Source organism: Leopardus geoffroyi, chromosome B1 (genome assembly GCF_018350155.1).
Source record: "Leopardus geoffroyi isolate Oge1 chromosome B1, O.geoffroyi_Oge1_pat1.0, whole genome shotgun sequence".
Classification (NCBI taxonomy): Eukaryota; Metazoa; Chordata; class Mammalia; order Carnivora; family Felidae; genus Leopardus; species Leopardus geoffroyi.
The window spans coordinates 195,412,380-195,428,453 of NC_059327.1; the positions used below are offsets into that span (position 1 = coordinate 195,412,380).

The window sequence follows — 16,074 nt, forward strand, 5'->3', positions numbered from 1 at the left end:
ATGAACAAATTGCAGAAGTATATCATTGAAACACACATACATACATAGGAACCCTCATGTATATACATGGACCTGCCTTCCTATGTGTACACATGTATGTATATACATAAAAAACCAAAAATCACTGCTATTTTTAACATTTAAGAATTTGTCATAGAGATGCATTCGCATGGGTATGTGAAAATGTTATAGCTTACGAATTTAATGAATGTAATCAAAGTGGTTTTACTTCCTCCAAATCCTGGGCTTTACATAACAAGACTAAATGACTATAGTAACTGTGGGAACGTGGGAGTTACCAGAGTTGGCTAGAAAAATATTCTGCCAGCAAGATCTTGCTTGCATGACAAACAACCAGAACATCCATCAAATTAAAATCATGTTTGAAGCGAAATCCTATTTGCATGACAAACAGCAGAGCATCCGTCAGAACAAACACCAGTGTTTAGGACTTGGTAAAAATTCCGCAGGAAGAAAAAGCAGCAAAGGACAACGAGTACCAAATTAGGGCTGAAAAATGGAAGCCAGAGGCACAAGACTTTTGCATAGAACGAGCCCTGTCTACAAGTTTCGGCAAAAAGCACACAAAAGAGGGTTTGTTTCTTTTTTATTATTATTATTATTACTTTTTATAAAATGAGGACAAAGTCCACCCAAAAAGAGAGAGGGAAAGAAAGGTGAGGGAGAGAGAAAGAGAGGAGGTGGGAGGGAGAGAGAAAGCGAAAGATGAAAGGTGGAAGAGGAGAGAGAGAGAGAGAGATGTTCTTCTTTCCATGGAAAGAGAATGCAGCATGAAGGCATGGGATCTGAAGGGAGATCATCGCGCAGCCCAGCAGCCAGCAGCTAAAGGGTTTGGCAGACTGCGAGAGCAGGTGTGCTTGGCTGCAAAACAAGCATTGCCTGCCAGGCCCTGGCATCTTTCCAGACTCATGTGTACCACACAGGCATATGGGGCATAAATAGCGACAGGACAGGAAACGCAAGGCTAGAATCAGGGCGGGAAGCAGAACCCAGCCTTCTCGCACATCCTCAGGCTCTCTCGGACCCTCTCCTCCGAGTGCATTTCATCCACACCTGGGCTCAATTTGAGGGCGTGTTGTTTATTGTCCCGGTGAGAATGTGAGCTCTAGATTCGGGCAGAAGGGAGCCCATTATTCACCAGCTCTATGGCATTGGTCGTATTGGGTCTCGGCGTTCTCATCTAAAAATGAGGGCCAGGGTAGATTTCTGAGAGAATTGGAAGAAAGAAAGATGTGCGAGCATGCGCGGTACGCCTTGCTGAGCACCTGGCAGGCCACGCCCCCTCCCGCCGTTATTGTGGGGACGCTTTTCCCTCCTCTGTCTAGGAAGGGTCATGGCTGCCGAAGTTAGAGCCTACCCCATCTTGTAAAAAAAAAAGACCCCCGAACTGCATTTCCTTCTTCTTACCTATGAAGTTAGTGTTTATTACTGGGAGGCAGGTGGAGTGAAGAATTCTGCAGGAGGGGCTTGGAACCAGGAGCCAGGAGAGCTGGAAATTACTTGTCTATGACCTTGGGCACTAACATAACCTTGGAGAGATGCCATGACTGTACTTGAGCATCCTCAACTCTGTTTTGGGGATTCTCCAGAGATCGAGAACTGGTTTTACTATATGCTGTGTAACTATAATATATAATATATGTTCTGTAACTATACTTGATTTTTGAACTGCATGGATTTGTTGTTTTGACAAATACAGTACAATACTAATCATGTATGTTCTCTTCCCTATGATTTTCATGATAACATTTTCTTTTCTCTAGTTTACTTTACCGTAAGGATACTGCACATAATACATACAACACACAAAATATGTGTTAACTGTTTCGGTTATCAGTACAGCTTCTGGTCAACAGTTGGCCAATAGTAGTTACGTTTTTCAGGAGTCAAAAGTTAACATATAACTATAGTAATATAGTGATTAATTTATATTAATATATGATTAATCATGAATGTACAATTTAAGTAATGATTAACACACAATTATATACCTTAATATAATTATTTTAAGACAGATATATAATTTTTCTAGTACATTACAGTTATATGGCTTCATTCCATGATTATAGTATGTATTATATACAAGTATATATATATCATTATATATGTAACTAGAATGTAATTATTTATATATAATTATGATGAGATATATATTTTTCGTGTGTGTAATATATAGATACATATTGTAAAGAATTGGTTCACGTAAGATGGTGGCTGAGAAGTCCCGAGATCTGCAGTCAGCAAGCTGGAGACTGACAATTCATGAGACTGAGTTCTAGTTCAAGCCTGGAGGCCTGAGAAACAGGAAAGCCAATGGTGTAAGTTCTAGTCCAAAGGCCAACAGGCTTGAGAACCAAAAATGGATATTTTAGTTCAAGTCCAAAAGCAGGAAAAAAACCGGTGTCCCATCTCCAAAGAGAGTCAAGTGGACTTACCTGGAACTTTGAGATCAATCTTTTTCTTCTATTTAGGCTTTCAACTGATTAGCTGGGGCCCACCCACACTGGGAGGGCAATCTGCTTCCCTCAGTTACTGATTCAAATGTTAATCTCATCCAAAAGCACCCTCACAGACACACCCAGAATAACATTAGATTACGTGTTTGGGCACCATGTGGCCCACGCAAGTTGGCACACGGAATTAACCATCACATCAACCATACCTTTCCTGCAAAGAAAGGAGGAGGAGAAGGGTAAGTAGAGCCCAGAAATACAGAATTGAAAACTCAAGAAATCCAGGTGTCTTCATATTTAGCATCTTCCAGGAAACAAGAAGAAATAGCTGGATTCTATGAATTTTGGGAGACACGGAGGAAGATGGTACCTTATCACATCATGAAGACAACGCATGATTTCTAAGGAGAACGAAACCCTTAATAATGCATAGAAATAGCGTTACTATTTAAATATGCATCTACCATGAGCCAGGCATCTTACATGCATTATCTTACTACTCCTCACATTAACCCTCAGAGCTGGGCTTCATTAAGACCATATCAGGTAGGGGCAGAGGCTGAGAGGGCTTACGTAACATGTCCAAGGTCACTTAGCTAGTCGGTGACAATGCTGGGATTTTCTTATCCCCAAACTTCTGCTCCTTCTAAATTGTCCTTTTGTTCTCTGCTGGACACACTGTGCCCTGGTGCCTAGGACACTGCCTGGCATGTAGCAGGGACCCAACAACTATCTGAGGAATGAGTAATGAGAGACGCCCAGACAACCTACCTTCTCCTGCCGTTGTTTTTACCAGACCTCTCTCACCGGAAAGCCTGGTGGACCCCACCCACCTATCCACATTGCCCTGTTCCTGAGTCAATCAGTCCTAAATAGAGAAAGAAGACAATTCTTCACCTCCACTGCTTCAGATGAGGAGGACTGAATACTTCCTTTCCACAGATTGTGTTTTCTCTACGATAGAAAGGGACCCTGGAAATTTTGGTGCCTCAAATTCATCTCCCCGTAGAGCACTACGAAATCGTCCACACACGTTCTCTGGTGCTCCTTTCTGAAGAAGCACACCACACACTATTAGGTACTCGGATCCATGATACACAGTAACGATGTGCCATCACGTGGGTCTGATTTTGCATTCTGATCCGATTTGGCCACTTCGGGCTTATGAATCGGGGCAAAGAAACCACATTTTTAGCGTGTTTCCCCTTTTGTCAATTCTGTATGATTTTCCCCGGCATGTAGGGATGCTGTGGGCATTTAATGTGCTAATTCAGACAAGGTACTTAGCACAGTACCTGGCTTATGGGTAAGGAGGATGAAGGATGACGTATTAGGTATTATTACTGCCCAACCTCAACCTCCAGTTTTATTCTACAGTAGACTGTGTGTCCCAATGGAGAGAAATCCCCAGTGCTAATACTATCCGAAATGCTACCTGAGTCGGGTACGGTTTCTGGCCTCTGCACTAGAATGGCTGCCCTTGCCAGGGCCCATTTCCCCAGTTGAGTTGGTTTTCCCCACCTCATCCCCCTCTTCATGGCTTCTTACGCTGGGTGACGCAACAAAGTACTCAACTCCTGTGGCTCCCCCAACTCACTGCCCACACTGTCTGCCAGCCTTCGAAGCCGTCTTCTCCAAATTTAAAGATGTGTCACTTTCTCTTTTAAAAAGTTCCCTTTTATTTGGATTAACAGCCCCATCGTCCCGTTTGCCACTTCCGAAGTGATTCCAATAAATAGAAACCAGAACATTTGGAAATTGCCTCGAGCCCTCTCTATGCTAGTCTCACTTGGAAATCTCCAGCAGCTGCGTGTTTTCCTAACGACCTTCAGTTGCTCGGAGAATGTATAATTCATTCCCCACCTATCTTCACTAATCCCACTTTCCTAAAATAAATATTAACTGAACTTATCTGCTAAAACAAGCCCAAATCAAGTCTCTTATCAAATGAACTCAGAGGCAGAACAAAAAGCTGAGAATCTGGTGGAGAGGTAATTGTCTTTATTGGGAAGGCAGATCTAAAACTCCCTCTGGCCTGCCGTTGCACTCAATCGTGTTCGGCAAACCTTTATTGAACACTCTCTATGCAGGCAGCAACAGGGCTGGAGAGCACAGAAAATTGGATTCCGAGTTAGAAGGCCTGATATCAGAGGAATTGGATCCGAATTCCATCTTTACTCTTGACCAATTGTGAACATCATGAAAATCGCTCTGAGGCTCATTTGCGGTAGAATAGTAACACGATTCCTATTACCGGAATCCCTCAACACCTCTCCCCACCTCCTAACACACACAACTTTCAGCAAAGTCTCCCTGGATTTGTCGGGGATAAGACAGCGAGTGTCTTGTCAAATATTAGAAAAGAATATGGACTTCCTGATGCATGGATGGATCATGGGAGTAGAAGTTGCAATATCTGTAGCTCAATTCAAAGGAGAAAGTTATTTGTTTTATTTCATGAAAATTTATAAATCCCATTGCCCATGAAAATATCTTTCCCAATCCAATTCTATTTAAGCCCCGTGCAGTCCTAGTATCCTTATCCTCACAGTACCTTTGCTTGCTGCTAGCATGGGAGATTGAGGAATAATCTAGAAATGTGTCTTGAACCTTCGTTGCAGAGGCTGTTGTTCCCAAAGGCCTTATCTGACGATGTCACTTTTTTGTTTGAGCTCTTGGATGGGACCATCCTTGGAAGCCTCTCTCCTTCCGGATTAGACTGGTCATCATAGCACCGGGGATGCTGGGTTGGGTCCAAATATGACCCATCATCTAGCATCAATAGGTGAGGGGACCACAGGATCACATAGATGAAACATAGCAAATAACCAGATTTGTGCCACCAAGCAGCAGCTCCAAAAGGCAATTTTAAAATCTCCTATCAGAAAAGGGTATTGTCTCAATGGGTAACGGATTCTTTCTGAGAAACAAAATAGGAGATGGAAGTAAAGGTTTACGACGAATGCCGATTGACGTTTACTTCCAAACTGGCTTCACGATATTGCTCCAAAATCTTGGGTTCCCACTCTTTCCCCCTCTCCAATAAAATCCCCTCCTGCTTCTTTCCCAGGGCTGCAATGATGGACTGAGCAATGGTGTTGAAAGCACCGGGTAGACTATCGAATCCTGAACGTGCCAGAGGTTGTCACCGTTCTGAGCCACTGGGATAGGTGCTCTGAGAGGCAAGCAGATGAAAATCTCATGAGGCCCAACACTCTTGAGCGCACAGCCCAGGGAGAACTATTAGACTCCCCAGTAAGAGAGTCCACTGAGAGCTGGGCAAGAGGAAGTGTGGTGAGCGAAACAGGCACACGTTTAGGAGCGCCCTTTGCTCTTAAAAGAACGTCAAAGCCAAATGGGGCAATTACAGAGAAAGGGTTACAATTGCCCAAGAAATCTTCAAGGAAAATAATTCCTTGTCCTCTGAGGGGACCTTCCAGTGAACCCTCAGGAAAGCATCCTTAAACCCGCACGGACCTAATGAGGTAGGCCAGTTATCAAACACACAAAAAACTCCACTCTTATTTCTGAGAGAGCTCTCTAACCCACACGCCTTCTTTGAGTTCAAATCAAGAAATTAAATATTCTAAATTTTTTGCACCAGCCTGTGTTCCTGTCTTTAATTTGCAGAGCCAGGGACAGAAAAGGGAAGAAAGGGGCATGCTAATGAGGTTATTTCTCTTGTTGGCACTTGCCTACTAATATTTCTTTTCAAAAGAAGGATATGAACTAGAAACACAGCTCATTGTTCTAAACACCTTGAGAGTAAGATGACTGAGTAGAAATATAGTGGCGGGGGGGGGGGGGGGGGGGGGGGGAAGGCTGGAAAGAAAAACACAAAGTTTCATCCCATGTACCTCTCGCGTTACAAATGTTTTCCCCTCCGTCATTTGCTATCATTCTTTTTTTTTTTTTTTTACATTGCTTGCTACATGAAAATGTGTTACCATAAAAAATACTCTCCAAAAGAGTTTTCAGTGGGGAATTGGACCATACATGTGTGGCCACTTGGATTCTAAATTGAGGACACTGATGTGTGAAGGTTTATTCCTGGCATCTTGTAATGAACAAGAACCAAAAAAGACATGGACGTAGGAAGGTTTTATCCAAGCTCATTGGAAGTTTTCACAGGGTCTCAGTCTCATGTTGTAACTTCAGCGGAACTAAAGGCGAGAGCCAGAAAACACAGTGAATTCAGCCACATGCCCTGTCCTTTCTCCCTCCCCTGTTCCTTTCTCTGGAGATAGAAACTATTTTTTGCTTAAGCCCTTGTCATGATTGCAGCTTCCTGAGGGCTGTCTCTGTCTATCCCCCTGCTCCCCCTTGAGCACAAGAGAGATACCATAGCTACTACTCTGTCAGTCCAACTTCGTGAAATCAAAGTCCTCCAAATAAGCAAACAGCGAAAGCTACCGATTTAAATCCTACCTGCAGGACCCATTTATTTCCTCCACTTTTCCCGCATTTGTTTATTTTGTTGTTCTAGACATCTGTAGGGGATCACATTTGTCCTGGGAATTTCAAGTTGGCCTTCTGCTGCCTGAATGTTGCATTCCTGTGCATTCCACAAGGGCCGATGGATACAAAGCCGCAACAAAATGGAAACTATTACCTTGAGCCAAGCTAGCCCTTGAGAAGTCCTTAACTTGAAAGTTTTCGTTCCGCCCAAATGTTCAGTCAGGGACTAAGTGCTGAGAAGATGGCCTTCTAGAAAGCATGACTTGGAGGAGACAGGCTGCACTGTGTGCTGAAGTCAGCGAACTCAGGCTGGAAACCAGTCACACTTGGTAGCGAGAGTCAGTTGAACGCACCTCTTCCGATTCCCCTCTGCCGTGGATCCTGGATCGCAGCTTAAAATTCGCCGCGGGGGAGTATTTACATCCCTGAAATCAGCAAACGCTACAAATCTGAGGGTAATGTTTTTCTGTTTCGTTTTGTCCCAGAGAGGCAGTTAATAAACTTTTTTCTAGCACCGCACTAACTACAGGCCTGTGAAAGGTCAATGTTTCAAAGAGCCCGTCTGGATCTGAAATGCCTTAAGAGGAAGGCCTCTCATTTCTGCGATTTCTCAAGGAAGTGCCAGCAAGAAATGAAAATCTGTCTCTGTGACTTTTTCTTTCAGTGCTTTAAAATAACCCACACCAGGGGCACCCGAGTGGCTCAGTCGGTTGAGCGTCCGAGTTCGGCTCAGGTCATGATCCCACAGCTCGTGGGTTCGATCTCGGTGTCAGGCTCTGTGCGGACAGCTCAGAGCCTGAAGCCTGCTTTGGATTCTGTGTCTCCCTCTCTCCCTGCCCCTAACCCATTTGCATTCTACCTCTGTCTCTCTCAAAAATAAATAAACATTAAAAATATTCTTTTTTAAATAACCCACACCGGAGCTCTGGCCAGTGACTTCCTGCCCTCCCCTTGTGTTGTGCGTGACTTGAAAGTCCTTCCATTGCTCAGGCCATGCAGTTTTTACACCTGTATTGTGTTATATAAGCCAGCCTGTCTAGTTCTGGAACCATCCTGTAAATATGTCAGCTTAGATTTTCCTTTTCTTCTGCTTCACCCTCAGGCGGTAACTTTCATTCCCTTCCAAACAAATCCCGCAGTGGTTTGCTCCCCTGCCTCCACTTTCTCATGTTCCATCACTTTTCACTGCCCGCCACCTGCCTGCTGTGCCCTCGGCTCAAGAGCTCCAGTGCCGGTCAGCAATGCAGGCTCCTGGCTGCTACACACCCCTTCTCTCTCCCTCTGAGCATGTGCCCCTGTCAGCAGAGCCATGTCCCTAAAACGCCTCCCTCGGCTGCCACAGCTACTCCAGATCATGGGACTCGGGCTTCATCTCTGACTAGTCTTCTGTCTCTTCTTGGTGGGATTGTTCTCCTCCTACAGGCAGGGCTTTTGAGGAGTCTGAGGTGGGTACAAGCCATTGGGTCCACACAGGGCTTGGAACCCTTTTTACAGCCAACGCTATTTTATTGTGTTGTTACATATGTAAATATGGCATTTCCTCTAGTAGAATAGACAGTAGAATAGACAGGCCTTAAGAGCCAAGAGGGGGCCTTATTGAACTCTGGATTCTTTACAGATGCTTTTCAGGTGAGAAGTGTTAGGCAGAAAATGGACTTCCATAGCTGGACCTCCCCAATGTCCTAAGTTACCTGATATAAACACAGGAACGACAGTTGTTCTCAAGCAAGGGTGATTGGTCCCTTAGACATTTGGTAAAGTCTGGAGGGCTTTTTTGTTTTTGTTTTTGTTTTTTTCATTTTCACAACAGTGAGGGCATGCTACGTGCTACGGGTGGTTAGACAACATGCATCCAGCTAAATGTTCTATAGTGCATAGTACGATTCCCACAGAAAGGAATCATCAGACCCAAAATTTCAATAGTGCTGAGGTAGAGAACCCCTGACTTATAGTGTGACCATCCTAATGCTGTTCACCAGCTAATGGGGGGGTAAGAGTTGGGTTGTGGGTCTGGTCACACTTTCTTAACCACCCAATAACTGAGTGTCATAAGGGTTGCTGCACCCATCTGCTTATCTGAACCTGGCAACAGGATGGCCCCCTCCTGGCTTTCCACGAGGTCTTTGTTCTGACCCTCAGTCGCCACTGAATACACAGCAGAGCCCCTCACTTTCAATCCTTAGATGTGTCTCTAACACGCAATAAACAAGCCATAGCATCAGGATGATCTGTGTGTGAGTCTCAGCAACCTGCATCGTTCACAAGCACGTCACATATTCAAAAACTTACACCTGACAATCACGAGTTCGGGGAAAGTGTAAGTTAGTGGCTAGAAGCTCAGAGACCCAAGGTCAGAGGACAGTTACGCTCATGATAACTTGAGTGTGGAGTCTTTGCTAATCTTCACTCCGTTTTCTAGTCTGTAAAATGAGGACATAAGTGAGACACCCCTCATGGAGTGACAACTATGCGATGATGCAACCACAGTGTTGAGAAAAACGCCCCGCAGCTAGTAACCACTTAGCAAATAGGCGGTGTCAGTAAAACAACATTAGATTCTTTATGGGTAGGAAAAAAAGAGAAGCAGGGTGTTTCTGAATATTAGGGGGATTATGGATTATCATCAAATTAATAACCTACTTTCTATAAGTAACTCCTTCGATCTTTATTGTGTTGAATTGAAGTGAACTGATCTCACTAAGATGCACGTTGTGTCCCATCGTTTGTCACCGAGCAACAATTCAAATAGAATAGAATGTTTGAAAGGAATAATTCATGGAGCTTGCAAACAGTGAGGAAGGGGGGCGGGGAGAATACAGTACATAGAATACAAGATGCATTGCCGTGAGCCAAGTCTTGAATATCTTCTATTTTTCTACATTAGTTTGTGCCTCAAGGGTCCAAAGCGTCTTGCTAATCTGATGACTTTCCACAACATCCTGGTATTATCATTCCAATTTTTTTTTTCAACCTGAGTAAACTGAACTGCAGAAAAATTGAGTGATTTGCTCAAGGTCACACAGAAGAGAAGCCCAGAATAGAACTGCATCTGCTGGTTTCCCGTTCAGCCAGGACCCTTCCCAATACACCTTACTTGAAGCAGTCTGGTGAGAGTGGCTAATGGCTTTGCTATTCTTAAACCACCAGTACCTTTTTTTTTTTTTTCCTGAGTAATACTCTTGGCAAACTTGTTTATTTTCTAGAGTGAGAGATATTTCTGAAAATAGAGCCTCTGAACAAAGTTGATTGTCCTTCTAAAAAGAATAGTCAGTCTCAAAGCAGCAAATTAATTTGTTAAAAATGTGGGTTTGGGGACTGTAATCAAAGAGGAAGATCCTATACCAATGTCAAGAATCTGGAAAGATGGAGAAATTGAATGAAAGATATTGACTATCAAGGGAAGAGTTTTGCAAAGGCTCGAAAATGTGGATTCAGGGTAAGAGCAGGCGTTTAGCAATGAGCTTGAGTTCTTGCCAAGAAATGTGGTGCACCTTGGCACCTTTCCCTGACCTCACAATCCTGCAGGCAACTCATTTCCTCCAGCCAAATCGATGGCTTTCTAATAGCTGAGCGTCCCGCTCTGAATCACTTGCAAACCACTAAGATATACTTTCACTGTTTATTTTCTAACTTGAGACGGAGAAGAGCAAGGTCAGTTGATTCTTTCAATGATTGCTCTTAAAATAAAAACTCTCACTGCCATCTTTTCAACTTTTGAAAACCAGTGCCCAATAACACAGCCATTTTAGCCAATTCAGTTGTTCATGACCATAGTTTTCCATAACTTTATTATCTCTGTCTATAGCATATGTATTTAATGCACTGGCATTATTAGTGACATGTGCTTTTACATTTGTCAAGGATGGTGCCTTGTGCCTACTGTGTACTCAGCTAACATTGGAAACAAAAAAATATATACAAAGATAATAAATGGTTCCATTTAATTAGGGCTTATTTTTCCTGTGAGATAGAGCCCTCCTATTAGAAGAATAAGTGTATATTGATCATATGATGATGTGGAGAAAAGGCTTACTGGTGGGGAAGGTACATGTCCAGGAGCTGTAGAAAATAAAATTGAATGGGTGTGTTAATTAGGCAGAGAACATGGGCTTCATGTCGGGTGGGCATAATAGTGTGGACACTATGAGCCAAAGAGTACAGGGATTCCAACCACAAGATGAAAGCTCTAGAATGAATAAGTTCTAGGAGGCAATACATTTGCTACCTGCATTCCACTTGGTAACCAGCATGCTCATAAGAAGCTGCATCACTGTCACTACTACCGCCATCATCATCACCACCATCACCATCATCATCATCACCATCACCACCACCATCACCATCATCACCATCACCATCATCGCCATCACCATCACCATCATCATCACCATCATCATCATCACCATCACCACCATCATCACCATCATCATCACCATCACCATCATCATCATCATTGTCATCCTCTCTTGTGACTACAAGTCAAAGAAAGAAATTCATCAAAGTCTGGAAGCCAGAATATAAATATTATTGTTAATCATTACTGTTAGAATACTCATGTTCTTTTAGTGTTTATCTGAAACTACTTTACATTTTTACACTAACTGAAATAAGATTGCTTAGTTTCTCAGGACTGGAAGAATTATAAAGCATATGGCAGAGAATTCACTTTTGTTGGTCCACATCCAGATTTTTGTACTCATGCTGTACCTTATTTGAATATAATGAATCAACAGACAGAAGCTAGAGGCTAGATTAGATTGCTGACTGACTGTCAAGGCAATGGAGAAGTTATGTGGTGAAACCAGCTTACATCTCTCTTGTAACTATGTCGTCTTTACCTTCATTCTGTTTGAAATGAAAGATGCTTCTTCTAGATGCAGGCCGTTTGAAAAAGTGGCCTGAAAAATATAACATGTTTCTTTCTCAAACTCCAAATTCTATTTCAGATGTTAGATGCTAGTTGCTAAGGGAACCATTACAGGGCAATTATCATTGAAACAGTCTGAAACTAGATACCTGAAGGAAGGGATTGTTCTCTGGTCTTTTAAGTGCAATGGTTGGGCAAACCCTTTCTCCCATTAGTAAAGCCCGTTCACGGGCAGGCTACTTTTCCTTTTCACCCACTTCCTGGGAAAAGAGTGAAAGAAATTGTATTAAATCCTTGGAGAAGAGAAGACTCGTATATGGATGAATGTTGAAATCAGATTGAACCCAGACTCATGATAGCTGTGCTATAAGGAAATTGTATTTAAACTTGGGAAACGACTTCTTTTCTTCTACCTTTTTTATAAATAGGAGTACAAATTGCATACAATAAAATGCAGATTTTATGTACATGTTGATGAGTTTTGACCAACGTATACCTTTGTTCAAACGCCACCCCCCAAATGATACAGAACATTTTCATCCTTCCACAAAGTACCCCCCTTATACCACATTCCAGGCATTTCTTCTCCCTGGACACAACTATGCTGGTACCAGTCACCATAATTTAGTGTCTCCTATTCTGGAACTTCATATAAATGGAGTAACATTATACTTAATCTTATTTTCTGGCCTCTATTGCCCAAATGTAAGGCTTATAAGATTAATCCATGGTATTCTATTTACCAATAGTCCTTTCCTTTTTATGGCTGAATCGTATTCCACAGAATGAATAAAGCTGTTATGAGTGTTCTTTTAGATATCTGTCTGTGGGCAGGTATTTTCATTCCAACTTTAGTGTTGCTAGTCACAGATTTGACTTACTAACTCTATATAGAAGAAGCCACCATGGGAGTAGATTGTTCTGAACAGAAGGGCCTTTTATGCACTTTTAGCTCTTTGGTCATCTCAGCCCAGGGTTGTGGACCCACTGTCTACCACCATCACCCATCCCCAACCTTCAATACCCATTGAAAGTATTCTCAAATTCCGTATGTCTTGAATACCACAGCCAAACAGTGTAATAAAGTCAAGACCCCTTCCACATTCCCATTCTCACTTAAATAATTGGGACTTCCTTCTAACATGTCAACACCTTGTAGCTCGTGAGGAGACGCACAGTAACTATGCCTCTGTTTAGATTGAAAAGCAGCCTGGGGTGCGTGGGTGACTCAGTCTGTTAAGTGTCTGACTCTTGGTTTCAGCTCAGGTCATCGTCTCACTGTTCCTGAGATCGAGCCCCCATCTGGCTCGCTTGGGGTTCTCTCTCTGTTCCTCTCACTCTCAAAATAGGTAAATAAACATTTAAAAACCCAGCAGTCTAACATTTTCAGAGTAATTGCTTCAGAAACTCACCTGACCAACCCACAAGCCCCCTCGGGTAGTGACTTTGAATGCATGCGTTACCACTTTGCATGAATTTTGCACAATAGTGAAAAATAAGTCAGGTTTCAACAATGCACTTTCTTTTTTTATATATTAAATATAATCTGTTGTCAAATTGATTTCCATACAACATCCAGTGCTCATCCCAACAGGTGCCCTCCTCAATGCCCATCATCCACTTTCCCGTCTTCCCCACCCCCCATCAACCCTCAGTTTGTTCTCTTATTTAAGAGTCTCTTATGGTTTGCCTCCTTCCCTCTCTGTAACTTTAACTTTTATTTCCCTTCCCCTCCTCCCTGGTCTTCTGTTAAGTTTCTCAGGATCCACATATGAGTGAAAACATATGATATCTGTCTTTCTTTGCCTGACTTATTTCACTTAGCATCACACTCTCCAGTTCCATCCATGTTGCTACAAATGGCCAGATTTCACTCTTTCTCATTGCCACGTAGTATTCCATTGTGTATAGAAACCACAATTTCTTTATCCATTCATCAGCTGATGGACATTGAGGCTCTTTCCATAATTTGGCTATTGTTGAGAGTGCTGCTTTAAACATTGGGTTACAAGTGCCCCTATGCATCGGTACTCCTGTATCCCTTGGGTAAATTCCTAGCAGTGCTATTGCTGGGTCATAGGGTACACCTATTTTTAATTTTTTGAGGCACCTCCACACTGTTTTCCAGAGTGGCTGCACCAGTTTGCATTCCCACCAACAGTGCAAGAGGGTTCCCGTTTCTCCACATCCTCGCCAGCACCTATAGTCTCCTGATTTGTTCATTTTAGCCACTCTGACCAGCATGAGGTGGTATCTCAGTGTGGTCTTGATTTGTATTTCCCTGACGAGGAGTGACGTTGAGCATCTTTTCATGAACAATGCACTTTCTAGGAGGACTTTTTGTGCCTCCTACGTTTTCTGAGCTATAGGAAAGGATATGTTAATAAGACCATATTTAAAATTCACCCCAGTGGTGCTTCAACATCCTTTCTGAGAAAGATGTACTGAGATGTTTGCTATAATCCATGCTAAGACCTTTCTAACACTTTAAGGACTGTGTTACAGCAGAGAATGCGTTATTAGAAAACGGTGGTCTGGCTGTGGGATTCCTGGAGCGTTTGCTTTAGCCCACGGGGTAGTGAGCCTGTTATCTGTGCTTTGATTCTGGCACACGCAGGTTATGCCTGAAGCTCTCACACATTTCCAGTGCTTCTAAGAGGTGACACATCTCTAGGTGATTTAATCCCATCAACTGATTCTTTGTTTTTTCTTTTGGAGATGAGCTGATGTGCAGGGAACACCATTTAAACACGAGTGTTTCCAACTCCTGATTTTCTGGCGGGGAGGGGCGGTTTCTTCTCAAGGTTATATGATTTCCCAACCGCTTTCTTTTGGACTCTGTTAGCCAAATAGGCATTAAATACCGTGCCCATTTTACAGATGGTAAGAATGGAGCAGGTTAAGTGTCTTTTGCCCATAGGGGCGTGTGTATGGTGTGCCTGGAACCATTGTGATCCCCAGCCACGCCCTCAAGGTGACCGAGTGGGAGATGGTGCAACCTGCATCACAGAGACCCCTGACATCAAACCCCTGGGGAAGTGGAGCACCAATGACGTGCAGATGAGTGCCGTTTCCTTGAAGGATTACATTGCGGTGAAGCAGAATGTGCCAAAGTACCTGTCCCGCAGCACAGGGCACTATGCGGCCAAATGCTTCTGAAAAGCCTGGCACCCTGCTGTGGAGAGCCTCACCAGCTCGATGACGTTGCACGGCCATAACAACGGCAAGCAGCTCATGACCATGCCCATTGCCAAGTGTACCTTGGAGATCATCTATCTGCTCACCGGTGAGAAACCACACATCACCCCCCTGACCGCACAGGTCCTGGTGCATGTGATTATTCACAGGTTCTGGGAGGACTCAACCCGAACTGGGCAAACCAGAACAGGGAAGCATCAGGCCACCGATGCGTCCCCACTACGCCGTGGGAATCAGGCCATCTGACTGCTGTGCACAGGTGCCCTTGGGGCCGCCCTCTGGAACATCAAGACCATTGCTGAGTATCCAGCAGATGAGCTCATCAGTCAAGCCCAGGGTCCTTCCAATTCCTATGCTATCAAGAAGCACGAGCTGGAAAGTGTACTCAGGTCCAACCATTGGTCCCCTGGCTGTGGCCCCAATAAACCTAACTGCCCCCCCCCAGTCTGGGTGGAAGCAAAACCTCGTCTCTGTTCTGAGAGAAATCCCTGAAGTAATTCTAAATTTTTGTAAATGAAAGACAAGTGGATACTTACTGTAGGGGAGGGGCTTGGCAAGGTAGCCCCTCCAAATCCCCCTAAATGTACCCAGCTAGCACTGAAGGATGGGGGAGAGTCAGTAAATCTGCACACGAATGAAGAAACCTGAGAGGAAAAGGATCTAGATTCTGAATGCTTTCTCTTTCAGGGGCCAGTATTTGAGAGTGTGCCTGGTGAATCAGGATGGTGGGAACTGAAGGTCGTGAGGCACGAAGAACACCAAAGAGGAAAACGTTATGGGGGAAGAAGGGGTTCACCAACTAATCTGAAACACCCAAAAGCTTAACTCACAAAATCCACTAGAAAAACATGCAAATCATGTACATAGTTTTAATGTTCTAGTTACTACCTTTAAAAAAAATTAAAGGACAGGCACCTGGGTGTCTCAGTCAGTTAAGCAAAAGACTTCAGGCCAGGTCATGATAGCATCTGACTTTGGCTCAGGTCCTGATCTCGTGGTTCATGAGTTCCAGTCCCGTGTCGGGCTCTGTGCTAACAACTCAGAGCCTGGAGCTGCTTCAGATTCTGTGTCTCCCTC

The 16,074-nt window shown here is 43.6% G+C and overlaps 1 pseudogene; it reads left to right on the forward strand.

Moving 5' to 3' along the window:
- Nucleotides 1-791: 791 nt before the first annotated feature.
- LOC123596482 lies at nucleotides 792-15,489 on the forward strand (annotated as a pseudogene).
- Nucleotides 15,490-16,074: the final 585 nt, after the last annotated feature.